This window comes from Sminthopsis crassicaudata, chromosome 5 (genome assembly GCF_048593235.1).
Source record: "Sminthopsis crassicaudata isolate SCR6 chromosome 5, ASM4859323v1, whole genome shotgun sequence".
Lineage (NCBI taxonomy): Eukaryota > Metazoa > Chordata > Mammalia > Dasyuromorphia > Dasyuridae > Sminthopsis > Sminthopsis crassicaudata.
The window spans coordinates 263,397,668-263,415,196 of record NC_133621.1 but is presented as its reverse complement, the minus strand read 5'-3'; the positions used below and the strand labels follow the sequence as shown (position 1 = coordinate 263,415,196).

General features: G+C 32.1%; 1 protein-coding gene across 2 annotated transcripts in view; it reads left to right on the top strand.

Annotated features, from left to right (window-relative positions):
• MGAT4C (MGAT4 family member C) overlaps positions 1 to 17,529 on the top strand; it is a 1,099,619-nt gene that overhangs the window by 607,148 nt on the left and 474,942 nt on the right. For both annotated transcript variants that reach the window (XM_074270914.1, XM_074270915.1), the window contains exon 4: positions 11,017 to 11,087. The gene's annotated coding sequence lies outside the window, so the exon portion shown is untranslated. The remainder of the gene's footprint in view (positions 1 to 11,016; positions 11,088 to 17,529) is intronic.

Genomic DNA, 17,529 nt, shown 5'->3' with positions numbered 1-17,529 from the left:
TAATGAGAATAAGAAAATCTTATGAACATAAATAAGTAATTTGGAGAAAATTATAGGCACAATCTGCACTTGTGAAAGTCAACAAATGTTTTCTATGTAACAGCACAATTTTCAAGGAATAAACAATTTAGATTATAGAGGGGAACTAAAGTTGCATACATGCATATGTACATACACATACATATAAATATATACATATGCATTTATATTTGTATGTATGTGCCAGGTGCTGTAACTAACAATTTTTTTTGAAAATTCATAACATTTTATCCTTAAAAACTTCTGCAAGGTTTACCCCTATTTTATCATCAGAAAACTCAGCAAATGCAGGTTCATTGTCTTGACCAAAGTAACACAACTAATAAAGCAGGATGTAAATTCAGGAATCCTTGACCCCAGGCCCAATAATCTGTCTATTATGTCACTGGTGGCCACTATTTATCCCTTCATGGCATTTATCCTACACATTCCTTTCTTGGTAATAAATTATACTATATTCCTATTAATCAGGTGTTTCTCCATTTCCTTTAGAAAAATCTTCCTTCAAGTTCTAACTAAAATCTATCTCCTCCTCTTCCTGTTACTCTTCTTCTTCCTTATCTTCATCACCACTACCATCATCCTATTTATATAATAACAATTATGTTCCAGATAATGTGTTAACTGTTTTAAAATATTACCTAATTTTACCCTTAAAACATTAAAAAGGTAGGTACTATTATAATCTCTATTTTATACTTGAGGAAGTAAGGAAAAATAAGATTAAGAGATTGGGTGACTGAGATGATATACCTAGTAAGTATCTGAAGCTAGATTTTATTCAGGTTTTTCAGACTCAAAGTCCCAGGCTCTATTCACTGTACTACTTATCTACTTCAGCTTTCTATAAGAAGTACTTTCTATACTTTTTAATTCTAGTGCCTTCCTCTGTTGATTAATCCCAAATTATCCTGCTTATAGCTTGTTTGTTTATAGTTACTTTCATGTATTCTCCCCTTAAGATTTTGAAGCCTTTGAAGTCAGTTCCAATCTTTTACATTTTTTGTATACTGAACATTTAGCAGAACACCTGAAACAAGGTCAGCACATAATAACTGTTTATTGCTAGACTGTCTTTTACCACCACCGCCATTATCATCGGATTCATCATCATTATCATTATCAGACTATGGTATTCCATCACTCTTAGTCATTCAATATCATTGTAAGGATTTGATTACTGATGTTGGAAGATAGGAACCTTGACATTATGGAAGAAGGGTGAGGTTCATAAGACTACTGCACAGTTTTGCAAAGCCCATTAACTTTGCTCTCCTATTAAATTCTGATCCCAGCTCATCATCTATATTCAGTGTATAAGATACATTTGTGATATGTGGGCACACATATGTATGTCTTTTTATAGAGAGAGAGAGACAGATAGGTGATAAATATATAATAAAGACAGGTAGATATTATTGTCCATCTAAACAGATTTTTACTCAAATTGTGTATAGTTTGGGCATTTGGAATCTATCATTCTTCCCTGTGATGTAAAGAGCTAAAACATATGGAGACTGCAAGAGATAACTTTCCAATGTGCATTCTGGAATATGAATCCAAAGAACAAAAAAGATAGTGTTCTAAATATAAATTCTTTGAAATGATATCAATTTTGTGACTTACTCAGGTGATATTCAGTAATCCAGGAACAGATGGAGAGAGAACTAGTCAAGATTGAAATTTAGCAGGACAGCAACTCTCTCTCTCTTTCTTTCTCTCTCTCTCTCTCTCTCTCTCTCTCTCTCTCTCTCTCTTTCTTTCTCTCTCTCTCTCTCTCTCTCTCTCTCTCTCTCTCTCTCTCTCTCTCTCTCTCCCCTCTCTCTCTCTCTTCCTGTCTCACTCTCTCTTTCTCTCTCTTCCTGTCTCTCTCCCTCTCCCTCTCTCTCTCATTATCCTTTCCTCTATATACATACAGTGGCTGTTTAGTAAATATAACATATAACATATATAAGTATACATACATATATATACACATATACATATATCACAAGATGATGTATTTTCAAACAATGGCATGTGAATCATCACATTGGCACATAGCTATGTCAATATAGAGAATGGAGAAAAGAGAAATCAGAATAGGGAACATAATCTAAAGATATAAGGAGATCTCAAAGAATTGGAAATCAAGATGAAGCAAAATAACCTCATTCAGTGTTTGTGAGATAGTGGAAGAATTGATTCCAGAGTTGAGTGTTCAAAATTTTAGAGGTGAAATAGTTCTGTGAGATGGCTAATTTATAGTGTTCCAAACAAGATTTTATATTCCCAAGGTTTACTTCATCAAAACTTTCAAATTACACTAATTAGCACTTTTTAATTCTTAAAATTACTTGGCATTTTTTTTACATATATTTATCTGTCTGCATGCAGCTTCTTCGATAGAAAGATAAGCGATTTGAAGATAGGAAAAAAAATTGGGGGGGGGTCTTTGTATTTGATTTATTGTGTTATCCTAAGGATCTGGAGAAAGAAATGACAAACTACTCCAGTATCTTTATCCAGAAAACCCCAAATGGGATCACAAAGTAGTGGACACAATTGAAAAATGACTGAACTACCACAACAATCAACAAGCATTTCCATCTTACTTATAACTGAAAAATTGTATGTTATTTTCCCCCAACAAGAATATGAAATTTTGAAATCAATGACATTTTTGTTTTTGTTTTTCAGTTTTACCTTTAGGACTTAGTGCAAATAGTAATCAAATTATAAATAAGTTTTCATTCATTCATGTACATCTGAAATACAATCATGTTCCTTGAACATAGTAGGTACTTTCCAAATATGATCTGTATTGAAATAATATAAAGTATTAAAAATAATTTGAGTCCATCAAGTATTTTTCTTTCCCAATATACTCAGATCATCACTAGTTCCTAACAGAGTTCACATTTCTTGGTTCAATGTCAAGAGTACTTTTTTTTAACTTAAAAAATATGTCCCACTATGTGAAGTAAATAAAATATATATATATATATATATATATATATATATATATATATATATATATATATATATATATATATCCTGGCTGTTTTTTACTGCCTTAAGGACATTTCTTAATTTTGGCATTGTAGTAATCAGAGTAAATCAGAGACTATGAGCCAATGGAAAAAAAACAAAACAAAACAAAACAAAACAAAAAACCTCCTATCAGTGGACAAATTTAAGATTACAACACAGATTCATGATCTAGATACAGCAACTTTATTTATTTGGTAACATTTTACTGTTTCTCTTCGCTTTGTGTTCTAAAAAAGAATTTTGGACTAATGCATTTACTCATTAAATCATTCTTTAATATCTAGATATCAACTCATATCTCTTTTCTGGAGGAAATCAGGGTGAAATCTTATCCTTCTTCATTCTAGGAGAGGTCTATTGTTAATATAAAGAAGATCTGAGAAAGGGGTTCATAGTGTGGAAATCAAAGACTTTTCCAACTCCTCTTGAGTCAAATTTTCACAATGTAGCATCATTATTTGGTATAAACTAAATTCCCAGAACAACAAAGAGGCATAACTTTAAATATAAAACTTATTGTAAAAGCAATCATAAATAATTTAATACCATATGAGTTTTATGCCTCAGTTTCCCTTTAGGAATATTTTTATATACTTCCTAAAAGTTTAGAAATAAATAGCTCAAAGAAGAACATGAAATTCCTCCTTACATTAAGTTACTGATACTAGAAGAAGTTATTAGTATCCAAAGCCAATTCAGTATCAATGTATAAATAAAATTATAATGTGTTTCCTGCTAGAATATTAGTCTCTGATCTAGGAACACTAACCTTCTTGCTGTTTGTTCAGCAAGACCCTCCATTTCCCTACTCTGGTTATTTTCATTGGCTGCCCTCTATTCACAAAAGGCTCTTTTTCCTCATTCTGCTTGCTGGCTTCCCTGCTTTACTTCAGGATGGGGCTAAAATTTTACATTCTAAAGGAAGTCTTTCCTGATTCCTTCCCTTGGTTATAATATTTTGCTGATTTCTCTAATTTAGCTATTACTTAGGTTATCTAGGTTGTCTTCCCCCAATAAACTGTGAATTCCTTGAAATCAGGCACTGACTTTTGCCTTTCTATGCATTCCAATTTTAACATAGTTCTGGGCACATTGAAGCAGATGTAGAAACTACTTAATATAAGTTACTAAACTTACTTGTTTTGGTTTTTGTTGTTTTTATATGTTTGTTTTGACTGACTAAAAACTTACAGAAGTGGAAATCAGGAAACTTATATTCTTATCCCCCACAGCTACTCGGAGTTTCTTGCCCAATTACTGCCTCCTAAAGACTCCATACTATTGTGAAAAAAAAAAAATGAAAGGGGAGAAGTTAGAAATAAAATGAGAACATTTGTTAAGTATCAAATTAACTAATTTTCAAAGGTTTCATTTTCTTAAGTTCCTATTCTTTTTTTTTTTTGTTGTTGTTGTTTGTTTGTTTGTTTTGAGGCTGAGGTTAAGGGACTTGCCCAGGGTCACACAGCTAGGAAGTGTTAAGTGTCTGAGACCAAATTTGAACTAGAGTCCTCCTGAGTTCAGAGCTGGTACTCTATCCACTGTGCCACCTAGCTGCCCTTAAGTTCCTGTTCTTTGACTGCAATCTGATCTTTCTCAATAATATGAAGTATTTGGATGCAGTTTGACTTTTGCTTCTGTGTAATAAAGGAGACTAATTATGAAAATGGGATAAGGATAGATTTAAACATAACAGTGATAAAAGGACATTATCTTGGCAAAAGACATTTCAAATAGTTTTAATATAAGATGCAAGGACAAAAAATGGTTTCTGTCTTTAGATAATATTTCCATAATTTTCTGAATAGCTTTCATATACATTTTCTAAGCTATCAATCAACTAGAAAGTATATATTAACCTCTACAATTAGAGCTGAATAATAGGGCATAGACTGTTCTTCATTCAAATGATTTTAACAAGTATTTTTAAGTGTTCACAATATACAAGAGAATTAAGTAGAGGTGAGTTTGCAAACAAATGAAAGTTTAGACTCATCCAAAAGAAGGTCAATACTATTTACTAATGGGAATTTAATTCATTAACTTTGGCAATGTTAAATATAACTTCTGAATAAACCAAATATTAAAATATTTCTCAAACCTTTTATTAAAGCTTTTTTATTTTCAAAATATATGTATAGGTAATTTTCAATATTCACACTTGCAAAATCTTGTGTTCCAGATTTTTCCTTCCCTTCCCACATGCCCTCCCCTAGACATCAAGTTATCAATATATGTTAAACATGTGCAGTACTTTTATACATATTTCCACACTTATTATGCTTCATAAGAAAAAAATAAATCAAGGGAAGAGAAAAGGGAAAAATGGAAAGGAAAAAAAAATGCAAGCAAACAACAAAAAAGTGAAAATACTATGTTGTGATCCACATTCATTCCCCACAGTCCTCTCTCTGGATGTAGATGACTCTCTCTATCACCAGTCCATTGGAACTAGCCTTTATTACCTCCCTGTTGAAAAGAGCCACATCCATCAGAATTGATCATTATATAATCTTGCTATTGCTGTGTATAATTTTCTCCTCCTTCTACTTATTTCATTTAGTTATTAGTTCATATAAATCTCTGTAGGCCTCTCTGAAATAATCCTGCTGAACATTTCTTATAAAACAATAATTTTCCATAACATTCATACCATAACTTATCTAGCCATTCTCCAGCTGAAGGGCATCCAGTTTCTAGCTCCTTGTCACTACAAAAAGGGTGCCCATAAACATTTTTCCTTTTTTTTTTTTTTTTTTTTTTCTTTTTTTTAATGATCTCTTTGGAATACAGGTGCAGTAGAGACATTGCTGGATTAAAGGATATGTAGGTTGATAGACCTTTGGGCATAGTTCTCTATTGCTTTCCAGAATGGTTGAATCAGTTTATAATTCCACCAACAATGTATTAGTGTCCTAGTTTTCTCACATCCCCTCCAACATTCATCATTATCTTTTCCTTTCATCTTAGTCAATCTGAGAAGTATATAGTGGTATCTCAGAGTTATCTTAATTTGCATTTTTCTGATCAATAGTGATTTAAAGAATTTTTTAAATATGATTAGAAATGGCTTTAATTTCTTCATCTGCCAGGATCATTAATCAATTGAATTCTTATAAATTTCAGTCAATTCTCTACATACTTTAGAAATGAGGCCTTTAACAAGAGTCCTTAAATGTAATTTTTCCCCAGTTTATTGCTTCTTTTCTAATCTTGTCTGCACTGATTTTATCTATACAAAAAATAACTTAATGTGATCAAAATTATACATTTTGCATTTCATAAGGAATTCTAGTTCTTCTTTGGCCACAAGTTCCTTCTTTCCCACAGATCTTAGAGATAAACTATTGCTTTTATTCCCTTCTAATTAGTTTATATGATCGCTCTTTATCTCTAAATCATGAACCCATGCCAACCTTTTCTTGGTATAGGGTGTTAGCTATGGGTCAATGATTAGTTTCTGTCATACTAGTTTCCAATTTTCCCAGCAATTTTTGTCAAATAGTGAGTTCTTATCTCATAAGCTAGGGTCTTTAGATTTATCAAACACTAGATTTCTATAGTCATTGACTATTGTGTCTTGGGAACCTAACCTATTCCACTCTTCAATTATTCTATTTCTTAGCCAGTACCAAATGGTTTTGATGATCACTGCTTTATAATATAATTTGAGGTCTGGTGCAGCTAGCCACCTTCATTTGCACTTTTCATTAATCCCCTAGAAAATCTACACCTTTTGTTCTTCCAGATGAACTTTATTATTATTTTTCTAGTTCTGTAAAATATTTCTTGGAAGTTTGATTGTTATGACACTGAATAAATAAATTTAAGTAGTATTATCATTTTTCTTATATTAGTTCTGCCTACCCCTGAGCACTTGATATTTTTCCAATTGACTAAATCTGAGTTTATTTGTGTGGAAAGTATCTTTTAATTGTGTTCATATAATTCCTGACTTTATCTTGGCAGGTAGACTCACAAATATTTTATATTATCTACAATTATTTTAAATGGAATTTCTCGTTTTATCTCTTGCTTCTGCACTTTGATGGTAACATATAAAAATGTTGATGATTTGTCCTCAAATTTTTTGACAGGACCATTAAGTTATTCCAGTTACTTACTTTTGTTGATCTTGTTCCCATTTCTGCATCTTAATAAATTGTAGCGAATAGGGGAATAGTTTTCTACAATTGCTTTTTTCTTATATCTCTCAGGCCTTTGCTTCTAAGTCCCCTTTAAAGGAAGCCTCTATTAATTAATTTACTTTAATTAAATAATTTAATAAGACTTCTAGTCTTTTTAAATCTTCCAAAGAATATAGGGTAAAATGTAAAACAAATATTAATAATTCTATTGTACAGATAAGTAAATAGAGACATGCAGAGATATGTTACTCATCCAAAATCAGATTGATAGTGACATAACTAGGACTAATATTCAGAGATTTTAATTATCATTCCATGTTCTTTTCAAAATATCATTAAGGAGACAGATGACCTTACCAAGTGTTTGGGGTAAATAATTCTCACCACTTTTTGAGTAGGCATTAATAAGTAAAAACAGAAGGAATAGAAAGAGGGAAGGTGAATACAGAGAAAGAAAGAAAAGAATGAAGAGGAGGAGAAAAAAAGAGAAATGGGGACATATATGTATGTGTGTATACATATATATATATATATATATATATATATATATATATATATATATATATATATATATATATATATATGTTCTTAAGTCTTTGAAATTGCAGCAAACATGTAATCATATATAATTTGTTCCTTGGTGTCATTTTCAGAACACAACAAGAGAGCACAGTTGGTCATAAGTTTGGGTGAGGTGGTCATAAGTTTAATCTAGCATGGTAGGATTTATGTTCTTAATTTTATGTGGATCCAAGATTTTAGCTTTTAAAAGCCCTGTAAAGTTCAAATTACAACTTACCTAGTTCACAAACAAAAACTGACATTTATTTGCACAGATCTTTATATACATGATTTCATTTATGCCTGTCAATAACCTTGTGGAATAGTTATTAGAGGTGTTGTTTTTCCTCTTTAGCAGATTAAGGCTCAAGTGGTTGTCACTTATAAAAGCTCAGTGTTAAGAGCTGGCATTTGAACTCAGGCCTTAGTAGTGAGTCTCAGTCTCACATACTTTATCCATGACTACATCATTTTGTTTTATGTTTTTTTTTTTTTTTCTCCCATTCTTCTTCTAAAGTTGCTGTTGTTCAACTTTACCTTTCACAACAGTTATAGGATCATAGGATCTTAGTTCTATAACTTGAAGGGTCTTCAGAAACAGACAGATTAATAAACTGAGGTCCCAACATATTAAATGGCTTGTCTAAGGTTATATAGATGTGGGGATGTTTGAATTCATTTTATTTAACTCTAGGAGCCAAGAATCATTGCACTCTGACTTTTCATGACTTTTATTTTGAAATTTCCTAATGTACTTTGACTTTTTGGTCTAGACCCATTATCTAATATGCATGTGCAAACTCCTCCCATGGTCAAAAGTCAAGAATCAGTTTATACCTTGTTGTATCAGAGAGTTGTTTTAGGACATTAAGAGGTGAAATAACTTGTCTATGGATGTCCTTTAGTCATTTTGAACTCAACATATAGAAACTGGAATCCCAGAATCCTTCTTTCCCTCAAAACCCTTCCCATTTTAAACTTGTCTTTTAATCTCTACGATGTCACCATCTTTCTAGTCCTTCTGAAAATTAGTATCCTTTTCAATATTCTTCTCACATTCCTCCCACATACCTAATCTGTTGCCAGATCTTCTTGGACAGTATCTTATGAATAGTCTTTTTTTTTTTTTTTAAGTTATCACCCTGATACAGTTTCACATTATCTTTCATAGGGATTGCAGCTATAGCCAAAAGTTGTTTTGCCTACCCTGTCTTCCTCCATTCCAATACATCTTCGTCTCAGCTGTCAAAGCGAATATGTCACATCTTTTTATTCAATAAAAAATTCAGGGGACAGCTAGGTGGTGCAGTGGATAGAATACCAGCTGTGAAGTTAGGAAGACTTGAGTTTAAATGTTCCCTCAGACACTTAACATTTCCTAGCTGTGTGACCCTGGGCAAGTCACTTAACCCCAGCCTCAGGGGGAAAAATATTCAATGACTCATTATCATCTCCAGGATCCAATATAAAGTGCTCTATTTAGCTTATTAAAAACCTTTCACAATCTGACCTCTTCCTATATTTTCAGTCTTATTGTACTTGACTCTCAACCATATATTGTATGATACAGCAATACTGGCCATCTCCTCTTCCCTGGCATTTCCTCTTCCAAATTTGGGTCTAGAATATTCTTTCTCCTCACTTCTGCCTAATGGTTTTATACAAGACTACAACCAGGGCATTCACTAGTTTTCCTAAGCTATGACTTTAAACTAATTCAGATGATCCTGGAGATGAGGCTGATAACCTTGCACAATTCTGCTTCACTCTTGCAAGTCCAGACATCACTTTCCTGATGTCATTGCTCCTCTTCAAAAATGAAGGATGAACAGCAATAATTCAAATCCTATCTTCTTTAGGGGTTTCTTCTAGTCTTTTTCCTCAACCCCACCGCACTAGTCTTCCCACTCATATTGCTCTCTCTATTTTTTTTTTTTTTTTTGTATCTTTAAGTCATTTGTCAGTTTTCTGCCTTCGTAGTTTTCTGATTTCCTTGAGGCTAGGAGATTTGTATTTATCTTTCTATTTTCCATTCTTAGCATATGCCTAAGTCTTAGCAAGTCCTTACTAAATGTTTGGTGACTGACAACGACAGTTTGAATGTTTCAGATGTTCCACATAGATCTTCTTTCCTACAAGGTTTGTCCCCTGTTCACTATGATATTTTATAATGATTACACTTAATATATACATATATATTGCATTAATGTCATCCTACTTGTCTCTGAGCTCCTTAACATTAAGAACTATGTCATATCTGAAATTTGTACATTTCCTGATATCTGTGACTGCTCTATACATTGTAGGCTCTTTAAAATCTGTATTGCAACATTCCATTAAATAAATTAAATTTCATTAAATAAGAAAAAAAATAGAGATATCACAGATATGGAAATTAAATTTTGAAAAAAAATATAAAGCACTATTATTGACAAGACAGAAAAATAAATGTTTCTATCTACACTGATAGAGAGACTCTCTACACCAAAGAGATTACAATACTAGAAAAGTGTCTTAGTATGGAAAATTTATCCTTTAATCAACTGTGATATGATAGTATTATGAGTTCAGTGAAGGTATCATTAATAATGATTAAGAATGCATTATGTAGAATGGAAAAAGGATGGAATAAGTTAAGTCTGCATTAATAAAATTGTATTTCACTTTGTGTGCATTCTGTTCTCATTTTTGGAAGCTTCTAAGGAATTTCTAATGACTATAGTAGATTGTAAATAAAATAAAATAAAATAGTAGCAACAATAGGCCAGAATAAAAGTTGGAGTTTTTATTGCTTTACTAACTGAAGTTCTTGCATCATTTAATTGGTGTTTAATGTTGCTTAAATTATTACAGTAATAAAGGAAATATATTCATTCCAATTAAGCCTTTGTAATTTCAAAGAAGGTAAATTTAGTTATTATATCTTTAATATCCCAAAGTATCATTTGAAACTGTATTGATAAAAAATTTTTAAAGTATGCTTCCCTTCTTTTTTTGATTTGGTTTCTTTATCCAATTTTTTTGTCAAGAAATATGAATATCTTGGGGGCAGCTAGATGGCACAGTGGGTAGAGCACTTGGAATCCTGGAGTAAGAATACTTGAGTTCAATTGGTCCCCAGACACTTAACGCTCACAGATTCAGACTCTAAGAAAATCACCTAATTCCTATAGCCTCACCAAAAAATAGTAAATCTCTACATATGATAAATATATTTCTTTTCATTTTTGTTTAACAGATCCTTGCCTAGAACTGTGAACCTTAACTTTGTTCAAGAAAAATCAGAGCAGCCAAGGACCAGAAAGAAGAGTGAGTCTATTTGATTGCTAGTGTTTCTTTTTGATAAACCTGATAGTAATTTTGTTATGTGACATAGGTAAATGCATATGATATAAATAAAAATGGTATTTATAAAGTAACACTGTATGAATGAATAGTTAACTGGAATGCATTCCAGTTTGCATTCCAGGGCTTAATATAATCCATGCCTCTTACATGAGAACAAAATTATCTAATTATACTCTGAAAATAGTGTGCATATTAAGAGATAGGATTGGATCAAACATGTATTAATCAACCATATATGAGTAGGACAATGGAAAATGTATTTCCATATTTATTTATAAAAAAGGGAGAGGGAAACTAAGGAATTCTACCTTTTATCCTTATATCTTACCAGGAGAAGTGGAGCCTAATATATAAAATCTTTAAAAGAATAATAAGCTACATTCGGTTTTTCTATAAGCCAGTTTGAGAGTACAATTTATATTTAAATTAAATGGCATTCTATTCATATAAACTGGATCAATTTGCATTTCATTTATAGTTTATATATATATATATATATATATATATATATATATATATATATATATATATATATATATATATATATATATGATTTGTGAATCTGGATTTTGGATAATTAGCTGACAGTAAATTAATTGCATTATATACCAAATTTTCTTTCTTTTTTGGTATTAGCTATATAATATAAGATATATATTTTTTAAATTATAGTTTTTATTTACCAGATATATGCATAGGTAATTTTCCAACATTGACAATTGCCAAACCTTTTGTTCCAATTTTTCTCCTGTTTCCTCCCACCCTCTCCCCCAGATGGCAGGTTGACCAATACATGTTCAATATGTTAAAGTATAAACTAAATACGGTATATTTATACATGTCCAAACAGTTGTTTTGCCATACAAAGAGTCAGACTTTGAAATAGTGTACAATTAGCCTGTGAAGGAAATGCAGGCAGACAAAAATAGAGGGATTGGGAATTCTATGTAGTAGTTCATAGTCATCTCCCAGAGTTCTTTCACTGGGTATAGCTGGCTCAGTTCATTACTGCTCTATTGGAGTTGATTTGTTTCATCTCATTGTTGAAAATGGCCCCATCCATCAGAATTGATCATCATATAGTATTGTTGTTGAAGTATATAATGATCTCCTGGTCCTGCTTTGAAACTCTTAAACATAAATTGGATCAGAGAAGGTAGTTTATACTGATCAAATTACAGTTTTAGATTAAAAAAAAAATAAAATTATCATGTTTTGGGTTTTGGATTATCTAACCTTGCTTTCCTGTACCATCAGCAATCTGCAAATATTTTAGCTTTCTTACTAATGGCTGACAGCTTCTCTTCCCACTACCTCCTTTTGGTCCTAATAATTTGTCTTTTTTAACCTGCTGAGTTGTTTTTTGTTTTTTGTTTTTTGTTTTTTTTGGGGTGGCAGAGGCAGGTAAAGAGAAGGAGAAGGAGAAAACTTGGCCCTAGCTTCAACTTTGGGATATGGAAACTAATCAAATAAATATATAAATAAGTGCAGTATAGAAAACAATCCTAAATTGTGAAATTTAGAAAAGGTGCAAGGCCTGGTGATCTGCTGATGAATTTCCCATTGTCAGATGGTTTTCACTTTCCCTCCTTTGCTGTCACAATACCTGAAATAATAAGGGGACTTTTCCACTAATGGACAATGGGGCTGTTTACCTCCTGAGAACTTGGCAGAGGCAGCCTGTTATGTGGCTTTATCTTTGAAACCGAGGTGAAACAAGCTTGCTTGGCTGCAGATAAGCTACTTAGAAGCAGTCCTATTCAGATGTACCTGTCACTAATTTATCTGGGGTTTTGTGTGTGTGTGTGTGTGTGTGTGTGTGTGTGTGTGTGTGTGTGTGTGTGTGTGTGTGTGATTCATATATACTGTTCTGTGTGCAACAGAGCATTAAATTGCTTTCCACTGGGAACAGGTCACATTCAGGGGTCGGTGCAACCATGCTTCCGAATAGTGCGCCCTTGATTCATACAGGCTGTTTCTATCGAGATGTTGGCAGTTGAATTCTTTATCTCATTAGAGATTGTGTACTAGTCTCTGTCTGGCAATACTGATAACTATAATGTAAAGGTAATCATCCATTGCCGCTGTAGCATTGAAGGGAGTAGCAGAATATTGACTAGTTTTTAATATTCCCTCCAATATTAACAAATAAAACAATAACTGGGTTCCCTTTGCCACTCATCACTATTTTAGTAATCAAATACACACACACACACACACACACACACACACACACACATATATATATATTTTTTTTCTCATTGATTGTTTATTGTTTTATTAATGCATTTTCAATATACCATTTCATTCTTTAAAAGGGTTTTAAACTTAAAATATATTTCATGGTCTAGATGCAGAATCAGGATAAGAAATAGCTTATTTTTTAATCAGTATCTTTGCTATGTGATTAAGATATTGTTAAAAAGCCCCCATCATGTGGATTGAGTCTTCCTTACCCTCCCTCCATACATTTATGAGTCACAAAGGTGAAGTAGAAATGAATGTGGTGTGTATTACGCATATTTAAAAGGAATATCCCTATGTATGTGATTACAGAACTATTGCAATGTGGGAGAACTAGAATATAATAATGGCCAGAGAATCAACATGACTGAGTAGACAGTATTAGGAAGATCATGTGACCTCAAGAAAGTCATTGGATTTCCCAGTGTTCAAGATCAATTTTTTTTTTATTATAGCTTTTTTATTTACCAGATATATGCATGGGTAATTTTTCAGCATTGACAACTGCAAAACCTTTTGTTCCAATGTTTCCCTTCCTTCCCTCCGCCCCCTCCCCTAGATGGCAGGTAGACCAATACATAAGACCATTCTTTATAACTATCATTTCCCCTTTCCTTTTGTTTTGTTTTGTTTTGCTTGTCCCACTCCTCTTCACTGTCAACTTTATTAAAAGAAAGGAAGAAAGAAAGGGAAGAGAACAAGCATTTATTAAGTGACTACTCTATGCCTAGAACTGCATTAAGTTCCTTACACATATTATCTCCTATGATCTTTTCAACCATTCTATGAGGTAACAGTGAGTATGATCTCCATACTATAGTTAATGAAACTGATGTAGACTGGCTTAAGTACCTTGACTGGGATGTATCTGAGGCCAGACATTAATTCAAATATCTTTGATTTCATGTCCAAATCTCTGTCTACTTTATGGGCTAGCTACCTCTATGGGAGAGAAAAAACATTGATTGAAATGCTAATTTGCATTTGTGGAGGTAATTTTTCCAGAGAAATATGTCAATGAAGTTCCAGGGATAAACTTTACCCCTCTGCCCCCCTAAAAAAATAAAAACTGTACTATTTTTTTTTCCTGAATGAAAATTTTTAGTAATTGTTTTTCTTATTTATGAGTTATGTCTATTGCTACTATTAAGAAAATCTTAATATGCCCCCTCATGTATTTGGAAAGAAAATGGAAGAATTAGTAGTGAGGATATGACAGTTTAGATTTGTGAAGGACACTGAAGGAAGTGATGCTTACAATTTTATGGGAAGCTGCTTTAAAAGATGCTTGTGACTAGCACAAATGTAGTTCTTAGCATTTCTAAAAGAAAGCTGTTTCTTCTTTTTTCTTTTCTTTTAAGCAGAGGAACAGTGAAACTAAAGCCTAATATGCTTCCTTCCTTCCTTGAATTTTCAGCTTGCTGTAATGGGTACAAAATTAAGCCAATAAATGGCAAAGTGGTTGTTAACTGAAAGCAATCAGTGAAATCTTTTCAATGTGTTTTGGAGTTTGCCATGACAGCAGTCTTTATCATTGTAAATGAGTTGTATAAGTCAATATGGTTTCCTGTCTTTTTGTACTGAAATTAGTTTGCTCAGCCTCCCCCCCCCCTTTTTTTTGCATGGTATGGCAAAAATCAACTTTATAATTTTCATAAAGCAGCAATGGGAAAATGATCTGAAGGTAATAAAAAGATGAATTTGTTTTTTTTTAACCACATTAACAAGGTATAATCCTCTTTATTCTTAGTTAGTTGAAAAGTGCAACTTCTAACATAAACCAGATTTTTTTTGTGTGTGGAATTAATGCATAATTAGGGCATTACTGAGGGAAGCCATTATATCATTCATACATAATTCACAGAATTTAAATGAGATAGTTTTCACATCTTCTAATCCATAAATTAGAGAGTGACCTTAAAACCTCTTAAGACTTCCTAACAAACACAAGTATGAAATAAATATATTTAATAATATTCAATTGATGACTTCAGAGGACTTTAAAATAATTTGGTAAGCAGTTTTTTGGAAGGAATTTTTATAAGGACTGAAAGTCATAGGCAACTATGAAAAAAGAAACAGTATATAAATTGTGTGAATCAGTCATTTTGTTCTTTCCACAGATTTGAGACTTAATTTCCATCTCTTCAAAATAGAGAGCTACTCAAAATCGTATGTTTAATATTGTTATCATCCTTTATGGAATATTTTACTATGTTATTGCCACCAACTATCTTAAAGGTAGAACACATATATATGCAAACACAATACCTCGGTTTTCCATGAAGAGCAAACTTAGCTTGACATAATCTATATTAGTAATAAGTGAAAGACAAACATGTGTGATAGATATTCTTATCCTTTGTTTGCAACATTACATTAATCATCCTCCTATACCCATGCTCCTTTAGTATCCCAGATGGGCATATAAACAGACATACACACACACAATAAAGAAGGAAAAAGAAAAAGAAAACTAAAAAAAAAATCATTAGTAAATAGTGATGAACCTGAAATACCAGGCAAAAGTATCTAAATTTTACTCATTAGGCCAATCCTAAGAAGAATAAGATAATAAGACACATGCATAAAGAATATGAGTTTTACAATCATTACCGAATGGATTGATAGAGAAAATAATAAAATAATAATATAATAAAAATAATAAAATCTATTATAACATAATATAATATATAATAAAAATAATAAAAGTATTAAAATGTTATTGTGTACTAGGATGAGAACAAGATAGATGAAGAGTTAGGGACATGTTCGAGAGACATTGCAGGGGTGTAATCAGCAGTAACTGATCAATACAAACAAATTAAGGTTTCAAAGATGGAAGACTGGATGGATGTTAGTATCGCAGATTGAAAGAATGAAGTAAGAAGGATGAAGAAAATTTTAGGGGAGAAAATAAAAATCTTGATTGTGAGTATTTGGAGTTTAAGTTCATATTGATATTAAGTTATGTACAATAGAGGAAGAATTATGTCCCGTGAAGTTGTTTGCTATTGGACATCATGCCCAATAAGGACTCCAAATATAAGAGAAATATCCTCAAATCACTACTGTTTGTTTATAATACTATATGGCTATCAGGCTGTGGAAATTTTCAGAAAATTTTCAAATGAGATACACAATGATATCAAAGAGTTTAGGCTAGCAAACTTTACAGTAATAGTCATGCTATTGGTGAGCATCCATTGGTCCAATTATGAAGTCTAATTGGGTGTATGATCCATTATTCTCCCCATACATCAATGCATATATGTTGGACAGACAATGCAAATGTCTCTCCTTTTAAATGCAGTTCAAACATCATCTTTGGAATCTTTTTGGAATGGAATGTACCTTCCATTCTAAATTGTCATGTAATTAAGTATTCTGCACACATTTATATTTATTTGTTTTATTTTCTTGCTCTATTTAGATAAGTTATTGCCCCAACCGAACTACTCCTCAGAATTCCTGTACCTTCATAATAAGAATTATATTTGTATTAGCAGAATTTACCACAATGGCTGACAAATTAGGCATTCATGAAATATTTTTTTTGGATTGGATTAAAATTACTGCAAGAACAAAAGAGGAAGCCAGATTGCATTTGGGAAATTATATACTGTTTTAAATAAATCTAAGTTTCTCCTGAAACAAAACCCAATCTTAAATATCTCTGTTCTTCAGTAATGTTTTGATTCAAATCCTGCAAGTTCATGCTCTCTGAAGATTAAAATTCTAAATCATACAGAAGGCAATAAAGTGATTCATTATAGATATGAATAAACTATAGCATAATCTTAGTTAGAAATTATCTGCCAAAAAAAAAAAAAGTTATCATAGGGGTAGCTGAGTAGCACAATGGATAGAGCTGATAATGGATAGTCTGAAATCAGGAGGACCTGAGTGCAGATCTGGTCTCAGATACTTAACACTTCCTAGCTGTGTGACCCTGAACAAGACCCAACTGCCTCAGCAAAAAACCAATCAACCAAACAAAAAAATTATCATGAAGTACAAGTAATATTTGAAAGGAAGTGGGTTTACTTTGATCCAGCAGTGTTACTACTGGGCTTATATCCCAAAGAGATCTTAAAGAAGGGAAAGGGACCCATATGTGCAAAAATGTTTGTGGTAGCCCTTTTTGTATTGGCTAGAA